At 34.7% G+C, this 15,894-nt stretch overlaps 1 protein-coding gene across 2 annotated transcripts in view; it reads right to left on the bottom strand.

Moving 5' to 3' along the window:
- LOC129756948 (uncharacterized) overlaps positions 1-15,894 on the bottom strand; it is a 608,072-nt gene that overhangs the window by 374,562 nt on the left and 217,616 nt on the right. The window lies entirely within an intron of this gene.

The following is a 15,894-nucleotide window of genomic DNA, read 5'->3' as shown; positions in this document are numbered from 1 at the left end:
AATTTGGATTAAAGATCAACCTGGAATTTGAAATTGGAACTTATATTCAAATATTAGACTAAGTGTTGTAACTCAAAATTCAAACTTTAGAATCAGAATAAGATTTCAGATTTAGTTTACAGAATGAGATTAATCATTTAAAAGTCATATTACTTTCCCCTCCTTTTGTGGGAATTTTTCCTCTATGCATGGTTGAGCTCTAAAAAAGGTATCATGCTAGGGCACGCGTCACGGCTATCCATCAATATTGTAGTTGGTTTTACTTATTCAGTAAAAAAAAAGCATAAAAAAACAGTAAGATTCGAACCGTGACCAGCAACGTGAAAGTTCTGGTTGCTACCACGGCACCATTTCAGCGTGTTATAAATCTTGGAAATTCTACTGTTTAAATACCATTCTTTCCATACATAAAATGAGCTCCTTACATACCAGTTCGCTTTTCCCCAAAAAAACGTATCAGGCATCATTTTTGCCTTTCTAACAGAAAGGTTTGGTTATCGGTCGATTTGAGAGATCATTAATTATGGGTCTTAGACATACCTTTATAGGTACCTATCGACTCAGCTCGACGAGTTCTGTTGATGTCCGTGGATTTGTATGTGCCATTTTAAAAATGTCTAGAACGTTTTTGCGAAACTGGGCTGCACAATTAAAATGATTTTAGTCTCAAAAGAATGCATTTTTTTTTCTACACAACCCTTTCAAAAACGGGAAAAAAACAAAATAGTTGAAACCGTTTTCTTTACCAAATACATATCATACTTATTATGGCATAAAAAAAAGTTGCTAGTGGCGCCTCGAAGCAGCAGCACCAGCAATCATTTATAAATTGAAGATAATCAAAATAAAAAAATAATATTTTTATTAACTCGAGAATTGAACCAAAACCCTTCAGATCCCAAGTTGCAAGCGCTATCCAATAAACCATCGGCACGCTTGATTGAAAGCGGCTCAAACTCAAATAGGTAAAAGGCATTACTAAGACGCACCGTGGTCTGGGCAGTTTCTCAGTCTGCTGGGGCAAATACGGCAACAGTGTTTATATCTTACACTTCTTGCTTTTCAATGCAGCAAATGGCGGATGGGCGTTTCCTTCAGAGTCCGCCATGCCTATAGACATTATAATTTCATTTATGAAATTATAGTGTCTAAAGCCATGCCGGGTGTCAACAAAATGCAGAGCCGTACAGGAAACTGCGTTGGGGGGGAATTTATATGAAGATCTTATGACCCTCGTTTTTTTTACTCGTGTTGAAGAATGAATTTATGTTTTTTTTTTCATTTCTACATACTCATACATAATTTAGATTCAATTTCAGATGCAGAATTCAGATTCAGTTTTCAAATTCAGGATACAGGTTTAGGAATCAGAATTCAGGATTCAAAATTCAGAATTCAAAATTCAGATTCAGAACTCATATTCAGATTCAGAATTTAGATTCAGAATTCAGATTCAGAATTCAGATTAAGAATTCAGATTCAGAATTCAGATTCAGAATTCAGATTCAGAATTCAGATTCAGAATTCAGATTCAGAATTCAGATTCAGAATTCAGATTCAGAATTCAGATTCAGAATTCAGATTCAGAATTCAGATTCAGAATTCAGATTCAGAATTCAGATTCAGAATTCAGATTCAGAATTCAGATTCAGAATTCAGATTCAGAATTCAGATTCAGAATTCAGATTCAGAATTCAGATTCAGAATTCAGATTCAGAATTCAGATTCAGAATTCAGATTCAGAATTCAGATTCAGAATTCAGATTCAGAATTCAGATTCAGAATTCAGATTCAGAATTCAGATTCAGAATTCAGATTCAGAATTCAGATTCAGAATTCAGATTCAGAATTCAGATTCAGAATTCAGATTCAGAATTCAGATTCAGAATTCAGATTCAGATTCAGAATTCAGATTCAGAATTCAGATTCAGAATTCAGATTCAGAATTCAGATTCAGAATTCAGATTCAGAATTCAGATTCAGAATTCAGATTCAGAATTCAGAATCAGAATTCAGATTCAGAATTCAGATTCAGAATTCAGATTCAGAATTCAGAATCAGAATTCAGATTCAGAATTCAGATTCAGAATTTTTGTAAATTTATTTTCGGCATATCGGTGAAAAATTTAGATTCATGGAGAAAGAATATCAGAATTAAAAATTGATGAAGCTGGATGTTGCGAGGTAAAGTATGGTGTACGTTAATAAATTTTCCTTGCAAAAATGTTCTTTCGCTCTTTTCATCATCCGTAAAATTTCTCCTCACTTTATCAATTTTCAATTCTGGAATTGTTTCTCCAAGAATACCAATTTGCACAGTTTTTGATAAATTTGCGATGACTTAAAGATCATTACGCATGAAAACACGATTTTGTTTTGTGAAAACTTTTTTTCACAATTTTTCTGAAATTAAGTTTGCTGCATACTTTTAGGGGTAAAACCATACTATTAAAAGTTGTAAAATCCGAAATCATAAAAAAAAATTTGGATGAAAGAAATTTCAATGTTGAAAACCGTGTGATGCAAAACAATCAAAATGAGATTTACAAGATTAAGAATTCAGATTCAGAATTCAGATTCAGAATTCAGATTCAGAATTCAGATTCAGAATTCAGATTCAGAATTCAGATTCAGAATTCAGATTCAGAATTCAGATTCAGAATTCAGATTCAGAATTCAGATTCAGAATTCAGATTCAGAATTCAGATTCAGAATTCAGATTCAGAATTCAGATTCAGAATTCAGATTCAGAATTCAGATTCAGAATTCAGATCCAGAATTCAGATTCAGAATTCATATTCAGAATTCAGATTCAGAATTCAGATTCAGAATTCCGATTCAGAATTCAGATTCAGAATTCAGATTCAGAATTCAGATTCAGAATTCAGATTCAGAATTCAGATTCAGAATTCAGATTCAGAATTCAGATTCAGAATTCAGATTCAGAATTCAGATTCAGAATTCAGATTCAGAATTTAGATTCAGAATTCAGATTCAGAATTCAGATTCAGAATTCAGATTCAGAATTCAGATTCAGAATTCAGATTCAGAATTCAGATTCAGAATTCAGATTCAGAATTCAGATTCAGAATTAAGATTCAGAATTCAGATTCAGAATTCAGAATTCAGATTCAGAATTCAGATTCAGAATTCAGATTCAGAACTCAGATTCAGAATTCAGATTCAGAATTCAGATTCAGAATTCAGATTCAGAATTCAGATTCAGAATTCAGATTCAGAATACAGATTTAGAATTCAAATTCAGAGTTCAGATTCAGAATTCAGATTGAGAATTCAGATTTAGAATTCTGATTAAGAATTTGGATTAAAGATCAACCTGGAATTTGAAATTGGAACTTATATTCAAATATTAGACTAAGTGTTGTAACTCAAAATTCAAACTTTAGAATCAGAATAAGATTTCAGATTTAGTTTACAGAATGAGATTAATCATTTAATAGTCATATTACTTTCCCCTCCTTTTGTGGGAATTTTTCCTCTATGCATGGTTGAGCTCTAAAAAAGGTATCATGCTAGGGCACGCGTCACGGCTATCCATCAATATTGTAGTTGGTTTTACTTATTCAGTAAAAAAAAAGCATAAAGAAACAGTAAGATTCGAACCGTGACCAGCAACGTGAAAGTTCTGGTTGCTACCACGGCACCATTTCAGCGTGTTATAAATCTTGGAAATTCTACTGTTTAAATACCATTCTTTCCATACATAAAATGAGCTCCTTACATACCAGTTCGCTTTTCCCCAAAAAAACGTATCAGGCATCATTTTTTTATATTGAGATTGGAATTTTTCGTGTTTGAATATCTGAAATCATACTTATATGATTCAGAGGGAAGGAATCTATCATGTATATTCTATATTATTTTATATATTTCCAAATATAATTTAAACTCTGTTAGAAAGGCTCCAATCCACTGTTAAGTGTATTAAATCGGGTTTTCTTATTCTTTATATGGAAAGCTTTCAGTTTTCAAATGACGATGCCACAGCTCGGTAAGAATCCGAAATTTGATAATCGCTTGAATGTTTTAAATAAACTCAATCCGGAGAAAAGCATAAATATTAAAAGCTTTCCTGATAGATTGGGACTTTTTCTAAAATTATTATTCATCAACTATGGGATTGTTATCGGATTCCGCGAACTTGACCCAGAATGTTCTTCGGCACTGCCTCAAACAGACCGGAAATGGAAGGTACCTTTTGACGTATCGATTTTACCGAGAAGCCAAAACACGGACCGTTGACAATTTTGTAAAGTTCACTTCACTTTCCATTCATGTTGCTACAATCAGGAAAAACACCCGAATACAACGCGAGTTTGCTGCCGTGAGAAATTTCCAACCCTTTTATGGAAATGAGGGGGCAAAATGTGAGGGAAAATTGAAGGCTCGCTCCTGTGTTTTAGAGGGTAGGTAAAGGTATGCAAATATGGCCGTTCCAGCAATATGGAAATAGACCTGAAAATTGAAACGATACAGTTGGGTGACGTTGAAACCATTTTGCCTTGCACTGAACCGTTCTGGCTGCTGAACTTTTCATGCCATGTAAAAGTTTTGATGATGAAAGATCATGACGTCAGGTTTGGAAGTTTCACAATCTCAAATACTAAAGTATACAGCAAATTTCAAATCAATATGGCGCCATTAAATTATTTCTGGAAACATAGGCATCATGAATGAAATGACAGTCTCAGTATCTACCAGAACTTTATAAAAAGTACCCTTTCTGACAAGGAGATGGCGCTATCATCAGCAAAAGGATAGAAGCACTAAAATTTTGAGTTGGTTAAGTTTAATTGCGATCCATTTTCCTCTTTCTATCAGAAGTACAAATAGATAATCGCACAGTGAAAGTTTCAGAACAAATACCATTGCACTATTCATACCTTTCGCCAGCACTAAAATTTGTAATTCGAATAAAAAAACAAAAAACACCAATCCTAGGAAACAAACCTGACCGACTGAATTAAGTCTTTTGTTTGCTTCCGTGACGATCCAATTAGCACCAATTTTCACTGTTAGCCAGGTCTCGTCGCATCCAAGGGTGGAAAGCAAAAGTCAGAGAGCTAAAACGCTCCTCCCACATCGAATGATACTCCTGTAGCTGGAAATTCGCAACGTTTTCCCAATTCCACTTCCTACTGAAAGAGGCAGAGACCAATTTGAAGCGCGCCTTGGAACGTAAACAGTCAGTCAGATGCCAAAAGGTTCGGCAGAATTACGATGGCGTGACGATAATTGGCAATACGTGATCTGCCTGCTTCTTCCATTGCTCTATTCCGGCGGTTCAATTAATGCCAATCTGGCCCAACTAAATGGCTAGAATCCATCGAATCGGGGAAAGTTAGCTATTTTGTTGCTCGTTTTGCGAGGAATAGTTTTCCTGGGATGCAATTTAATTGTTGCATTATTTTAAACCTCAACTTTTTTCACAGTTTGTAGCTCAGTTCAGTACTGTTAAAAACTTCAAACAATTTTGATGCATCAAAAATTAAATAAGCCATTAAAACACCTAAAAAAAAGAAAAAGAAATCTCATTTCTCTGCAGATCAGCTATGAAATGCTAAAAAAAATCACTTAGTGTCCAAAAAGCTGAAGTAAGGAGCTATTAGAACGTTGCACATGAAGATATTTTTTTAATTTTATAAGATCGTGTCCACAAAACATGTAAAAAAGTGATTCAAAACCGTCAAAATTTTTCAAGTTACACCAGTAAATTTTGAGAATAAGAATGGAAAGTTCACGTAATTTGGCACAATTTTGGATTTTAAGTTTTTCTCAGAAATTTTGGCGAATTTTCAAAGTTAGCTGTTTTTTGAAATTTTTATCAATTGGTTTTTTTTTATATTAAGCCAAGATTTCCGCAATTTATTTATACTAACCAGAAAGCAAATTTAAAACCGATTAATTACGAGGTTTCCAAAACTTTTTTTTTAAATCGGCTTAGAAACCAGAGGGATAAAGCGGTTTCAAGCCAGGAGAATCAAATTGACACTCAAGGTCTGATTAGGGAGTTTTTTATCCCAGGCTTTCAGGGGGCGTCCATTAAAAAGAATGATGGATAATTAAAGATTTCAAGAACTCATTGAGCCGCCAAACTTTGAAGAGTGTTATAAGAGTGCCACCCTGTAGTGTTGCCGTTAGACGTAATTCTACGTCAAAACGAAGATAGTTTGGACAACAAAGTCGATTAATGGATGAAAATTTATTGTTGCAGCCATTATTAACCTAAAGGGTGATACGGTCAAAATTTGGTCAATATCAACTTGACGTATTTCTTTCAATTTTGCATTTAAAAAACCTACACACCCCTCATTTAGAAGCTGTGTGTGTGTAGAATGTTGTTCCTATTTTGATTTTGGAATTCACTCTTCAGTTGTCAAAATGCCGTCCAAGGAAGAAGAGCAGCGTATAAAAATTTTACTCGAGCATCGCGAAAATCCGAGCTACTCGCACGCAAAGCTGGCAAAATCGCTAAAAGTTGCCAAATCAACCGTGACAAATGTAATTAAAGTGTTTGGGGAACGTTTGTCGACAGCCAGGAAGTCTGGATCGAGGGGAAATCGAAAACTGGAAGCCGCTGAGACGACAAAGAGAGTTGCCGGTAGTTTCAAACGAAACCCTACCCTCTCTGTACGAGATGCCGCAAATAAGCTGGGTGTATCGTCTACAACCGTGCATTGAACCAAAAACGATTTAGTCTATCGACTTACAAGAAGGTAGCGACTCCAAATCGCGATGATAAACAAAATACGACGACTAAAGCGCAATCCCGGTGGCTGTACACGACGATGCTGACGAAGTTTGACTGCGTGGCAATGGACGACGAAACCTACCTCAATGCCGACTTCAAGCAGCTTCCGGGACAGGAGTTTTATAAGGCAAAAGAAAGGGAATGGTAGCAGATATTTTCAAGCACATGAAACTGTCAAAGTTCGCGAAGAAATATCTGGTTTGGCAAGCCATCTGTACCGTGGCTTGAAAAGCATCATTTTCATAGCTTCCTGGACTGTCAACCAAGAAATTTACGTGAAAGAGTGTTTGAATAAACGTCTGCTTCCTTTCCTGAAGAAACACGGTTGTTTCGTACTGTTTTGGCCGGATTTGGCATTATGCCATTACGGTAAAAAGGCCATGGAGTGGTACGCCGCCAACAACGTGCAGGTGCTTCCCAAGGACAAGAACCCTCCCAACACGCCAGAGCTCCGCCCAATTGAGAAATACTGGGCTATTGTCAAGCGGAACCTAAAGAAGACCAAAAAAACTGCTAAGGACGAGCAACAGTTTAAGGCAAACTGACTTTCTGCGGCGAAGAAGGTGGACAAGGTGGCTGTACAAAATCTGATGGCAGGGGTTAAGCGTAAGGCCCGGCAATTCGGATTTGGAAAAGAGGAACCCTTACTGAATATTTTTCATGAATTTTATACTAATTCAACTTGAAAAAGGAATTTAATTTGATTTTTTAAATAAACGATTTTACCGATTTACACGCGTTTTTCCTTGACCTAATTTTGACAGGTATCACCCTTTAAACAAATCAACGGCACCTTATAAGTTTAAAAAAGTAAAAATCAAGATGAAAATCCATTTTTCGAAGCATTAAAATGTCCAGTACTTGCTGAAAATTCATTGAAACAGTGATTATTGACAGTTTTAAACGTTTTTGTAAATCCTTTCTGTTTAAAGAATGTTTGATTAATGAACGGCAAGTTTTGAAAAATGTGTACGAATAATTCCGTAAACGTTTCTTAAAAACTACAATGATCTTTTTTAGTATTTTTCTCGTCTTCCGAATGCGAAATTTTAATAAAAAAAAAAACAAAACAATCACTGCGGAAAATGGAACTCCGTCATTATTTTTTAAATACTGATAAGTTCCAGTTATATTGTCCAGGTGAAAAATTGTTTCTATTACCTAGTTCTTTATGCATCAAGTTAGCATAAAGATGATATTTTCAGAACGGGTAGTATAAGGAGAATATTAAAAAAAAAAAAATCAAATTACTTTAAAAACATGAGTGGGAATTGATCAAATTGTCAGTGAAGCATGTTTACATGTGCAAATTTATGTGATGATCTGTGGAGTGTTTCTGAGAAAGCGCCGATGAAGAAATTCATTCACTTTAATTTTTGGGCGTATGTAACACTGATTTATTTGCAGTTTTAACAGAACGTCTTCCACCTCAAGTGCTGACACCGGACTTTTCTCTTTCCCATACCCGGAACATCCAGGCGAGACTTGTCAAAGAAAGTTTCCGACTGGAAAACTGCAAGGCGCCCGCTAAAATGCTCGTTTTGCTGTATTTTACGTTATATTTCAAAACATATCCTCGCTAGCGGTTCCAATATTTTGCGTTTGATTTGTCCACCGCATTTTTTTTCTTGCAGAAGTTACTAGAAAGATTTTTTTTGTTACTTCCCCTTGATAAAATCTATAATATTTCCTACCTTCATGGAAACAATAACACTAGTTTACAAAATTAAAAAAAAATCGTAAACTTTATTGACTGACCTACATTTTTAATGTTAAATCGGTTTCTGAATCCGAAACTGAAATTCCAAAAAAATTTCAGTAGAACAGTTTTTGAGTTATGCTTAAGGTTGCCAGAATTTTTTCCACTCCCATCCGGGCCTAGCAATTCCGGGCATTTTTTCAAAAAAACCTGGCAAAATCCGGGCATGGATTTCAATTCTTCAAATCCAAAAACCGGGCAAAAACCGGGCAAAATTTAGGTGTTATTATAAATAAAAGCAAAGAAAAAATTTGAAAAAAATGAAATTAATATTTTATTAATGTAATTGCAGACTTCCAACAACTTTTTTGAACAGTTAAATATTTAAAGGTTTTTAGAAGTAAATCAGCGAAATTATTTGAAACCACCGTTGAAAATTTTTATACCGTTAATCAATTTTGCTGAAACTTACTCAAATCTTTGGTTTTTTTTGTTTCTTGGTGAAAATTGTGAAAAAATCCAGGCAATATCCGGACTTTTTTCACGATATCCGGGCAACCGGGCCGGACCGGACTTTCTCAAAATTTTGCATCAAATATCCGGGCAAACCCGGATAAAACCGGGCAATCTGGCAAGCTTAGTTATGCTCCAAATATGATATTTTGAAAAAAAAAGTACTCGTACTTAAAGAACAGTAATTGTTGATATTAGTGATAGAAAAAATTACAAAAAAACGCATTTTTTCAGAGAAAATTTTGTTTCAGCAAAAGTTTTAGACGCGATGATAATATTAAAAAAAATTGATTTTCTATATGCCTTAAATGTGAATTCAAAACAAAGATTTCAAGTGGTTATTTATAAAATTCGGTTGGAAATTGAAGAAGTTACGGTTATTCTACCATAACAGTAATTTTTATAAGAAGACATGAACATGGTTGATCTTAAAGTCAAAATAATTTATTAGCTTACCAGAGGGTCACATGCCATATTTCAGAAAGATCTGACTATGGGGTTTGAGTTTCAAACGTGAATTGGATTTTAAGGTTATATGCTCGGGAAGAACAACAAATACTGCTTTTTCATTAATAAAGGTTAGTTCTTTTAGAAATGCGACACTTTCTTTTGCTAATAGCTCGTTTACCAGTAATCGGACATTCAAAATTTTGACAGCATTTTGTTGCCTGTAAAAAGTACTATCCGACCTATTTCATTCAAAATCCATCATTATCAAATTGATAGCCGACTAAACCGTTGATTTTTCAAAGAACTACTGTGTGTGAGTATTGGAAAAGTATGGAAACACCGTGAAAAATGTCCACAAAGTTCAAATCAACCATTGGAAAGAAGCATATGATCGGCAACTTCGGCTATAGCCTCTTATAAGAGTCATCAGGGAAGTCAAGTCTCATACCAGCATTTTTAATTTTCAATAAGCGAAAAACTAAGGGTAGATCGCTGAAATTTCCAAAAAAAAAAATTTCTCCGATAAGCTGAAAGTGATGCCTCATAAAGAGTTATTCAAACCTAACCTCAAACAAACAAAATTAGCTAGATCCACAGCTCGTAAGCTGTATATCTGGTTCCGAGGCTATGGGAGAGATGATTTCTGATGAACGACAAAACTTATGAAATACCCTATTTTAAACAAACTCCAGCGTTTGAATCCTTTACCACGTCTGTTCGTGGCAAGGTCCCAAGTATATTAAAGAATGTATTTGCTGGATATTTTGTATAAAATATAACGATTTTCCAAAATTCTGCTCCTGTGGAAAAAAAGCAATTTTCATAACGAAAACTATGATTTTCACTCTTTTCAAAGGCCTAAAAAGAGTAATCATTTATGTACCCTTCGCAACCTACGATCTATTATAACCGATTATACTTTAAGTTCAATCTCCTCATGGTTTTACTTCGTTATTGCCAGATTTTTCCAGCAGAAATTTCATTAAAAATGCTCAAAAAGTGGCTCAAAAATAATCAAATTTGTTAATTTCGAAACAGCTGTATCCACTAAAATGGCCTCAGTTTCTTTTAAAAGAGAAGTATTGGTCCAAAAAGTATCAGAAATTGAAGGAGGGGGATGTAGTCACCTAAAATACAGATTAGACGAAGTATTAGTTTGAAAAAACTGATCATTATCGTGACTGAAAAATGTGTGCGCTGGCCGAAGGGAGGTTCCAAGAATAATGTAGAATTTATTCTTACAAAAAAACGATAAATAATTTTTTTCAAATTTTTTCATGAATTATCATAAAATTACCTTCATTTCCTTCATTGAAAGTATTTGGATCAAACGAAAGGTTTTTGAGATACACGCATTCGTAACTGTCCTATTTCTAAAAGAACTAAGCTTTAACATTAGCCGATTGTTTTTAATGATTAATTTTATTGAATCCTAAGTTGAGACAAATATTTCACTCGAAGAATGTCACACGATTGGATTTGAAACAAAAAAGTTATTGCGGTTGTTTTTTTTAATGTGTTTAATGTGTTTTTTGTAATGTTATTAAACCGTTTTGAACATTCATACTCTCTACAATCAGAAACTAAGCTCGTAGAATACTTTTTCTGGTCTTAGTACAATCAGTGGTAGTTTCATTTGATTTTTCAAAAGAAATAATAATCACTCTGTTTGTGACATTCCAACTCCTTTCTCTCAATTTGTATCACTTTGATGTCTTCTACAAAATTGTAGTCAGAAATTTCCCATTAAATCGTGTTATTGACATATGATGTTGGATTTAAGCTAAAGGTAAGACGAGTGTTTTCACAGTGCCTTGTATGATTTTGTCTTTGAAAAAATTCATTAAAAAGGTTAAAAAATCTTCAAAACAAAATTAAATGTTCAAGAACCCTCGGTGGATTATTTCAAATTTGGGCTCAAATGAAAGGGGAAAGTCCTAGCTTTCAAATGGTGCAAAAATTAGCAGTGCTAATTTTTGAAAAAAAAAGTTTTTTCCCAGAGACACCGTGGTGAATTCAAAACAAAGATTTCAAGTGGTTATTTATCAACAGTTAATGACTTTTTTGCCCAAAAAGAATCGAAGTTACGATATTCGACGAAGTATAAAATTTCCTTTAGAGACTTTATAAATTGAGTCCAAAATCATAAGCAGGCTCGGCCCCATGGAAGAAACAAAAACGTTGTTAATTTTTCAGTACCAAATATTCATTTTTTCCATACAAATTTAAAACTTAAAATTTACGCATGTAAACGTTACTTAAAAATTTTGCAAAAAAAATCATGTATGAGTTTTAAACCGATAAGAAGCTTTTTAGGCCACAGAGTTTGAGAAATTCAAAAATGACTCCAAGTCGAATCAGTCTATTGTGAAATAGCTCTGTTGTCAACTAAGCTGCTTCCTGAGCCGATATCCGTGAGTTCGAGCCCAAGAGTAAACATCGATCACAGTTGTACCGGAAAAGTTTTTCAATGACTGTCCGCCAATTGCATCGTTTATATAAGTCGCGAATGACATAAAAATGTTAAAACGACTATAATCGAAACAAAAAAAAACTTTTTAAAGTTAATTCGCCAAACCTATTCAGAAAACTCCGAAGCAAACAACAGGGTAATGGATGACATCTCCACACTAGAAATATATTTTGCGATTAAATAGAGTTGTTCCGGGAAGTCACCCAAGAAATTCTACCAAAAAGCCCCAAGAAATTCTACCAAAAAGCATTCGACATCATCCATCGCCAACTGAACCTCATTATAAACGAAGCCTTGCATGGTAACAATACGGAGAAGTTCACTGAAGGAGTTATTGTTTTATGTAAGAAAAAAACCAATGATGATACTATTAAGTCCTACCGCCCAATTTCGCTACTGAATTTCGACTACAAACGATCAGCACGGATTTTGAAACTTCGTTTGGAAAAAATCATGGAGGAAAATAACATCTTGAATCAAAGTCAGAAGTGCTCTAACTCTGACAGAAATATTTTCGAAGCCCTATTACCCCTGCAAGGTAGTAGGCCCGTGAGGAACAAATCGATGAAATGTGATGAAAAGTTTTCAAATTAAAATTACCCTTCCGCTCAATTTCAACATCTTTCATCTTATTCTAATCTTCTATCCGTCTATAATCTTTCAATTCTTAAATATTCTTTCTCAAAGAATATAAATTTCACCGATATAGCCGATAAAATAATTTCATAAGAAGCCCTATTCGCAATTAAAGATCGTATCGCAGAACTAAAATGCCGGAGCCGTTCAGGAAGGTTAATATCATTTGATTTGGATCATGCCTTTGATCGAGAAGACAAACGTTTTCTATTGAATGTCTTAAGAAGCATGCGTTGTAACTCCGGTTTGGTATCCCTGCTTGATAAATTAATGACTTCGGCTGGCTCAAAAATTCTCATTAACGGAAATCTCAGTTCAAGTTTCCCCATCCAAAGGTCTGTACGTCAAGGTGATCCTTTGAGTATGCATCTTTTCGTCCTTTTCCTTCGCCCTCTCCTTGAAAAACTCCTTTCGATATGTAATGATTCTTTGAAACTGGTGGTGGCTTACGCGGATGATATTTCTATCGTTTTGCTTGATGAAAGAAAACTTCCCCTCATCAAAGAAGCTTTTGAAAGCTTCGAGCGATGTTCTGGTGCCACTCTTAACTCCCGGAAAACAATTTTTATTGAAATTGGAGCTTGTGGGACACCAGAAAGCAAACTATTTGCACAGGAGGAATAATTATAAATAGACAGTTACACAATGGAACTATTCAACCATTTAGACGCCCCTCGGCGATAAGTCATCAGACGCGTTCCGCTCTCACGCACACATCCACTATCATCATCGTCGTCAGTCGCGATCCAACCGACCGCTCGACGCGTCGGTCGTCAGTGAAGTCTAGTGCAGTCTAATACGGCATTATTGTGTTCCCTTCGGACTTACGCCAGGTAAGCAACCGGATTTCCTATTGTCCATTCCGTGCCCCTGCCCTGAACCCACAGAGCTGATTCTAACCATGCGACCCATGCAGATTGGATGACATTTGGAGATAGCGTGAAGATTCTTGGAATTAAGTTCTTCAATTCTCACAAGCGAATGGTAGACTTTAACTGGGACAATGCTATACGGAAAACATCCCACTTGATGTGGCTATTTAAACCTCGTTAACTAAGCATCCATCAGAAGATCATAGTATTAAATACCTTCGTGACCTCTCGTTTATGGTTCATTACATCTGTATTGAATATCCCAAACTCAGCTGTAGCAAGAATTACATCTCAAATTGGCCGTTTTATTTGGGACAGATATCCTACAAGAGTAGCCATAGAACAACTATGTCTTCCCGTTGACAAAGGTGGTTTAAATTTACATTTACCGAAACATAAAAGTAAAGCCCTATTAATCAATCGAACTATGCGCTGCTGGGATTCGACGCCATTCGCCAACTGCTTCCGAGCAAAAATGGAAAATCCTCCCAATCCAAAGGGTATTCCGGTATTCTACCCGTGCTTAAAAGTAGTTGCCAAAGATACTATCTGCTAGTAAACCGAAAAATTCCTCATGCTGATCTTATGTTCCGAACTGGACGAGCCGGTACTACTTATTGTGACACCTGTACGAACACCTCTGAAGACTTGGAACACATGTTGTCGTCGTGCCCGAGAGTTGTTGACTTGTGGAACCATCTTCAGTTAAAATTAAATGCGATTTTGTCTCGAAGAATATCTTTTCACACGTTTGCAATACCTGAATTAAAAAACACAAGAAGATCTGATAGGAATAAGGCTCTAAAATTGTTTATAACATACATAAACTTTGTGTTAGACGTCAATAATAGTTTTACTGTTCCAGCTCTTGACTTTGTTTTAAATTGTAATTGTATGTAACTTTTTGTCCAAATAAACATATTTACAAAAAAAAAACCTAGAGTCTATAAACAAAATTTGACCAAAGATTCAAGTTCAAGACGCCAAAATCTTACAAATCAGTCATTAAAACATAGGCCACATAACTGCGTTTCAATTAAAATCAAAAAAATATTTTTTTAAATGGCAAGGTGATTTTATTGAAAACATTCTTTTCACAATAATAAAATCTTATCTTATTTACCTTCATATTTTGTTTTAATTTCCAAATACCTAATAATATATTCTATACAGAATATGATATTATTTATTCTTGAATTTTTGGCTATTTTTCGGTCTTGGAATTCAATCAAACTACTTTCTTTGTGAAATGCCTGACGTTTCGACCATTTTTGGTGGTCTTCCTCAAGGGTATTGTCTAATAGATGTTATTGTCAGATTTCGTTTTTTTCCCAACGTTCAGGTGTCCAGTCTTTGCTGCTTTTCTGTGAATATATGTTTGTTATTTAAACTCTATTTCTTTCTACTTTCTCACGGTCAAATTACTTATTAATTCGGGATTTAAAAATGATTTTTCATCTGATTTGCAATGGCGCACTGTAACTGTCGTTTTGAGTTATGAAATCTATTGTGTGGAATGTGTGGATGGGGTTGGAAGCTGGACACATTTCCAATACACGTAATGTTGATGAATATTTCGCTCTATGAACAATCCTGGTTTTGGTGTGTTCGAACCTATGTTTTGTGAATGATCGACCATGGTAGTAGTATCTCCCAATCTCAATTTTATGTCCGTGGTGCTGGTGACATTCCACACAATAGATTTCATAACTCAAAACGACAATTACAGTGCGCCATCGCGAATCGGATAAAAAATCGTTTTATAATCCCGATTAAAAAAGTAAGTTGACAGTGAGAAAGTAGATAGAAATGGAATTTAAATAACAAACATATATTCACAGAAGAGCAGTGAAGACTGGACACCTGAACGTTGGGAAAAAAACGAAATCTGACAATAACAACCATTAGACAATACCCTTGAGGAAGACCACCGAAAATGGTCGGAACGTCAGACATTTCACAAAGAAAGTTGTTTGATTGAAATCCAAGACCGAAAAATATCCAAAAATTAAATAATAAAGATCAAAATCGGTCGATAACATAAACTTAAGAAAATATTATAATTTTTAATTTTTTCTTATTCGTGTCATTTCATTTCATTTCTGAATTTTGTGTTTTTCATGGAAGCATAAAAAATTATAGTTTTAATCTTAAAAGAAGCTTTAACCCTTCCTAAGACCCAATATTTCAATTGAGGGTGCAAACATATTTAGAGCTCAAAATTTCAAAACATGATTCGAAGTAGCATCTTAAATTTTTTATTCAAATTCACAATGTTAACTGAATAAGTGTTTGCTTTGTGCTTTCAATACTTACAATAAAACATGATTTTCCTGTTTTTATTATTATCAGTTTCTCATTGATCACTCAAGACATCGCATTTCCCCAACTAAACTTCGTAATTGAAAGCTTTGAATGATAAATTGAACATTTAAATAGATAAAGTATTTGTTGTGAACTCCAAAAATTGCTTTATAAG

This window comes from Uranotaenia lowii, chromosome 3 (genome assembly GCF_029784155.1).
Source record: "Uranotaenia lowii strain MFRU-FL chromosome 3, ASM2978415v1, whole genome shotgun sequence".
In the NCBI taxonomy this organism is placed as follows: Eukaryota; Metazoa; Arthropoda; class Insecta; order Diptera; family Culicidae; genus Uranotaenia; species Uranotaenia lowii.
The sequence above is the reverse complement of the archived record's forward strand: the minus strand, read 5'-3'. Positions and strand labels throughout refer to the sequence as shown.